This window comes from Schistocerca serialis, chromosome 1 (genome assembly GCF_023864345.2).
Source record: "Schistocerca serialis cubense isolate TAMUIC-IGC-003099 chromosome 1, iqSchSeri2.2, whole genome shotgun sequence".
In the NCBI taxonomy this organism is placed as follows: Eukaryota; Metazoa; Arthropoda; class Insecta; order Orthoptera; family Acrididae; genus Schistocerca; species Schistocerca serialis.
The window spans coordinates 107729691-107735312 of NC_064638.1; positions in this window are offsets into that span (position 1 = coordinate 107729691).

Genomic DNA, 5622 nt, shown 5'->3' on the forward strand with positions numbered 1-5622 from the left:
CTCGGAAATATTTTTACATCTGCACACCTGATTACGACAAGCGTCTTTCTACGAGAGTTGAGAGAATTTCTACTAACTTATGAAATGTCACATGACTACTGAATGATATTTTTATACTTTGCTTTTCGTAGTTGCTTATTTCATTTGACATCTGTTTTCCAGCTGTGTTGCAGCATTGCTTTTATAAAATGAAATGCATTTGCTAATGTGAACACTTTCTGTCAACAGATCTATTAAATAATTATTTTATGATCCACATTCTTTAAAAAAGGAGCACTTGGAAAGGAAAGAACAATAAGAAGGAACTAGTAACTGCATTCATAATTTTCTTTTCAAGTAATTGGTAACTTTTTGGTAGAATAACTTCTTGTGGTGCACCACTTTAATTACATAGACATTAAGATGTAAATATACATTTCCCTTATCTGCATTGTTGTTTTTACTGCAATATCTTTTCTGCATGAGCTATGTGATGTTTAGGTATAAGTTGCTGCTGTTTGCCAGGCATAGTGCTACTGAACTTTAATTTGTGTTACTCTGCTAAGCCAATTTTACTACTCATTGATTTTTCATGTTGCTGCACATTGGCTCACATTAGTTGTAATGTTGCATTGCTTGTTAATTTAGATTTACTGTAGCTTGCTTTGCGATTTTCCAATTTTTTTTCATTGCTGTTTATAATAATTGTTTTACGTGCTGCTGCATTGCCTCGTCCCTTAGTTTAGCATCTGAGCTCAGTAGATTTAAGTTAGCTTAAGAGGGGGTAGACTATATGAGAAACTGACTATGGAGACTAGGTAAAGAATGCATTGCGAAGTTATATAAAAAGGATTTGGGCCCAAATAAGTATTGTACACTGAGAAATAATTATTTTGAAAGAAATATGAATAGAATACAGAAAGCAGGTATAGATAGGACTCTTTGGGAATAATGACGATTGAAGGGAGGTCTCCGAGAAATAATGCAAAATATTGCAGTACAACAAACCCTGTCCTTTCTTTTTGGTGTTATCCCACTATGTGTTTGTGTACCCTTGTGTATTTGTTTTCTTCCTGTCTCTGTGTAGTTTCATAGAATTTTTTCCTCTTTTAATATTAAGCTACATTCACTATGATGAGGAATACTGTTATCCTCAAATATAATTGGCATTAATAATATATTATTTACTTTGTAAAGATGTTAGACATTATTCATTCTGTTTAAATGCTCATGTGTGAAGTTGATGTTTCACAAGTTATTCTGATCTTCTATGTATGTACTCATGTCATAATTCCTGTAACACTGACGTATATGTCTATTTCTATTCTTTTGTAAAGCCTGTACTACAAATGTTATCTATATTGTTATGTTTTTAATGATGTATTCTGTACCTTTGTTATTGTATTCTCATGTTATAAAATTGTAATTGACACCAGTTCATCTTATTATTAACTTGTAAGTTACATTTCACTGCACACGTTTCTGTTGGTCATAGTATATGGACAATATGTGAGAAGTAGGGACTGTTAGTGTTTGCACGTGTGTTACTAATTCAGCAAGGGACTGGATAACAGCATTGCTTGTTCTAAGGACAATTTCAAAAACTTTGTGAGTGCACAAGTGGTGGTTTATGGACTTGCTATATTATCTGCAAGACTCTTCAATGGTGATTGTGCACCTGCACAGTCACAACAGATGGCTGCTGGCTATCTCTACAAGGACTACAGTGGGTCTACATCTTTGATGATCCATCATTATCATTATTTCTACAAGGACTGCAGTGGGTCTGCACCTCTGGTGGCCCACCAATACCGTTATCTCTACAAGGACTACAGTGGGTCTGTTCTGTGATGACCTACCTATCAATACTCTTCAAAATTTCGACTGACTCTGCTGTGGGTTTGCTCTGTTGTGGCCCATTACCTGTCTGCATGTCGAGAGTCAGCACTGTCTTTCCATTGGAAGGACAACACTACTTCTTCAAGACTGCATGGAAATCCACTACTTCTATGTGCATTTTCTTTTACTGCTTGGACTTTGAGAAAAATTCTGCATTTTTACTGTGATGAACAATGTGGACTGTCTTTATGGACTGTGAGAAATTTTGATCTTTTGACCAACATAATATTAGTAAGTGTGTGCATTTTATATCTTTGTTACTGTAATTGTGAAAAATTTTTGTCAAATCTGTATTGGCCAGTGCCCAACACCATTTGTAAAAATTTTTTGTGGGGAGCATGGGGGCTATGTAAGTAGGCTGTTTATGTTTTCTCTATGTAAGTAGGCTGTTTAGGTTTTTTATTAATAACGCCACCTCTAGGCTGTGCTGTGGGCAGTCTGTGGCTGCTTTGCATTGTTGTAATACTCGCCATTGTAGTGTTAGGCAGCTGGCTGTGAACAGCGCGTAGCGTTGCGCAGTTGGAGGTGAGCCGCCAGCAGTGGTGGATGTGGGGAGAGAGATGGCGGAGTTTTGTAATTTTTCATGAACTGCTATATTTATATATGATGATACCAAGGTAAATACATTGTTTGTTCTCTATTAATATCTTTCATTTGCTAACTATCCCTATCAGTAGTTAGTGCCTTCAGTAGTTTGAATCTTCTATTTAGCTGGCAGTAGTGGCGCTCGCTGTACTGCAGTAGCTTGAGCAGCGAAGATTTTTGTGAGGTAAGTGATTTGTGAAAGGTATAGTTTAATGTTTGTCAGGGCCATTCTTTAGTAGGGAATTTTGAAAGTCAGATTGCGTTGCGCTAAAAATATTGTGTGTCAGGTTAAGCACAGTCTTGTAAAATTGTTCAAAGGGGACGTTTCACTTTTCGTTCATAGCTGGCCAGAGTGGCCGAGCGGTTAAAGGCGCTCCAGTCTGGAACCGCACGACCGCTACGGTCGCAGGTTCGAATCCTGCCTCGGGCATAGATGTGTGTGATGTCCTTAGGTTAGTTGGGTTTAAGTAGTTCTAAGTTCTAGGGGACTTATGACCACAGCAGTTGAGTCCCATAGTGCTCAGAGCCATTTGAACCATTTTTTTTTTCGTTCATGCTGATGATGAATACTCCTAATTAATCCTATAAATATTATCTAAGTCACTCATTTCTTGGAAGAATTATATATCTTCTTCTTCTTCTTCTTCGCGGATGGATCACTTAGGACCACGCGTAATCAACATTTGTTGGCCTTCCTTTTCGCCCAGTATTCCTTCATAAACAACGAATGGGCTAGCTTTCGTTGCGTAGACCATGTATGTCGGTTAGTTTTTCTCTCTTGAATTACATTTCATTAAAGATTTTTCCAGTGAATATCAGCTTGGAATCTGCTTTTCCCATAATTAGTTATCTTTGGTCATTCCGCCTTAGCTCAGGACGGCTACTCCTATGGGTCTCGTGGTTGTTATTTCCATCGGTTGCTCTGCAATAACATAATCTAACACCGAAGACTGTATTCGTCTATTTATGCGCAGGATGTAACATTTATTTACGTTCAGCAATTACCAGGACCGGCATGAATCTTACATCCGCCACAGGTTTTGCTGCATTTTTCTACACTCTTCGCAACACCATCATCTGCGAACAACGTTAAAGCAATTCCGACGTCCACCGGATAATTTATATGATTGTAAACAGTGATGACCTCATAACACTTCCTTGAGGTATTCCCGGACCTTTACGAAAAAAGTGGCTCAAATCGCTCTGAGCACTATGGGACTCAACATAAAAGGTCAATAGTTCCCTAGAAACTAGTACTACTTAAACCTAACTAACCTAAGGACATCACACACAACCATGACCGAGGCAGGATTCGAACCAGCGACCGTAGCGGTCGCGCGGTTCCAGATTGAAGCTCCTAGAACCTCTCGGGCACACCGACCGGCGGACCCTTAAGCACTACGTATTCAGTTCCATCCACTAAGAAATTCACCTCTCGCAAAGTAACTAGATGACTTAGTGACCAGAAAAGCTTAAAGAACTAAGTTCAACGCTTTTGAGTCATGACCAGAGTAGTTGTACTGATGTATTTTCTTCTCATTTTTGTTTCGCCCTTTTCCCGCATACAGTCGGGGCAGCCGTGGTTAGTTTCAGATTTGGCTCGGTTAATTTTGAGGGGTGGCCGCATACCCTCCCACCGCGCGGTGCTCAGTCCGAGGTGTATAACGGTTTCCGTCGTTGTAGCTGGAATTCAGTTCCGGCGAGGCAGTGCACGAGCATTAACTCACCTGAAGACGGCGGCCAGCTGGTCCGCCGAAATGTTGTGTCCGGACGACGAAAGGATCCGCCTGCAAGCCCGTGAAGAAAATCAGCAGTTACTACGCCGGGAAAGTCTACGAAATCACAGCAGTAGGAAGAGTTTTAACCATCAGCTCTGCTTCGGCATAAGTGCGTGAAAGGTCTCTTTCTATACAATGACGATGGCCCACCGATGGTAGCCACAGAAACTTTAGCCAATAACCTGACTTCTTCAGCATTAGCGCAAGAAATATCACTTACTATGCAATGACGATGCCCACCCTAACGGTAGCCACATGCGAAGATATATCCATTAGTGATAGGTAATTTTTTCTGTTTTTCCTTCCTGTCATTTCTTTCGGTTTCATAGACATAGTATTGATAACTTTGATGGGGTAACATAGCTGTGTTTCATAATAATATTGAAATGTAACTACAATTTATTTCTTTTTCTCTAAAGTATAAATATTTTTCTCATTATTAATTGAATGGAAAGACATTAAATTATGTTGTCTATTTTATCTGCACTTATATTACCTGTGCTGTGAAGAACTGCTATGTAGATTGTAGTCACAAAAGCACAGAGAGCGATATCGAAATCACAGTTGAGCAGCGATGTACAGTGAAGGATAGTTAGTGGCTGTGTGGGCTGTAATATGGCGGACGCGCGTCGTTGGTTTAAAATGTCGAACTTTAGGACTGACGATTGAGATTATCGTCGCAGTGCATAATGAAAGCTGAAGTGATCAATATTACGAGAAAGATCGCACGGTTTGAGTATTACTAAATAGATTGTGTCTCTGTCGGTACTGACAGTGCTAATGCGAGTGAACATTATAGTTACTGCTACCGTATGTGTGAAACTGCTTTTACATTTAACCGCATCGCGAGAGTCAAGGCTCCATAAAACTGTTAATATGTTTGCCTTCTTAACGAACAGCCGAGCGTTTGAAGTCGTAACTGTCGTGATGAACAGGATTACAACTGTGGATCAGGTGTATGAACGGTTTCACTAACTGAGTTCTCGGTTGCGATAGTTCTATGCACACACGACGAACAGTTACATCGCGGTCGGAAATTGTCACGAACAGTGCATAAAATACTGAAACTGGAACTAAGTGTGTATAACGAGTAATGGACGTGTACATGCTGAACCTGTTATATGCTACTGCGGATGAATTTGATGCCTAATCAAGAAGGGACTTCTCCAACATATTTTGACGTAGAAATACGACAACAGGAGTTGTTATAATAATTTCAACTACAACACCACAAGTCGCAGCCCTCATCTCAATATGCCGCCATACCTCTCCAGCAGCGAACAGAGAAGCTGCATCGCCCTGCTCTCTCCAATGTCTCTGAGCACTATGGGACTTAACATCTGAGGTCATCAGTCCCCTAGAACTTAGAACTACTTAAACC